Consider the following 687-nt stretch of genomic DNA (forward strand, 5'->3'; position numbering starts at 1 on the left):
CACTTCCAAATATATGAAAGTGCATTTTGTTATAGATTTTTAGTATTGATTATAAACATAAAATTATTAACATTGCTTTTTTCCTTTAATTCAACATTAATTTCTGGAATTTTTAGTTACAAGTACTCTTTGCTGAATCATTTGTCTAGTTACATTTTTTAATGTCTTGTAACACAAGAACAGTAATTGTTTAATGTGTTCTGTGTTCTAATGAACTCTTGTGCCTTTATGTAGAAGTAGTATTAAAAATAAACTATTTTTGTTTTTGTTATTGGTTTAAAAGAGAAAATGTATTTTTTACAGATTATTTTTCTATTCTTGTATGTACAATTTTCCATTCCACACTTTTAAAAATAATTGTTTTTACAGGTCATTCAGAATTAATTTATTTAAAATATCTTGCAAAATATTCTTTATTGTTTTATTTTAAGTGTTGAATTCTGAATTAATATTTAAAATATTTACTTTATTATGGTTAGATATTAATTTGTTGTATTGTTGCTTTGCTTGTCTTTTGTATCATACATTTTAATGATCTGAAATAAATGAGAAAAAAGATTTTTGTGGAATGATAAATGAATTGTATATAATATTTTATGTGCTGCTGAAGCCTTTGAATCAAAATTATATCTTAGGGCAAAAAAAAAAACAGCTAATGAGATGATTTTTTTTTCAATAATATTTCAA

The sequence above is a fragment of the Argiope bruennichi genome, chromosome X2 (assembly GCF_947563725.1).
Source record: "Argiope bruennichi chromosome X2, qqArgBrue1.1, whole genome shotgun sequence".
NCBI classification, from domain to species: domain Eukaryota; kingdom Metazoa; phylum Arthropoda; class Arachnida; order Araneae; family Araneidae; genus Argiope; species Argiope bruennichi.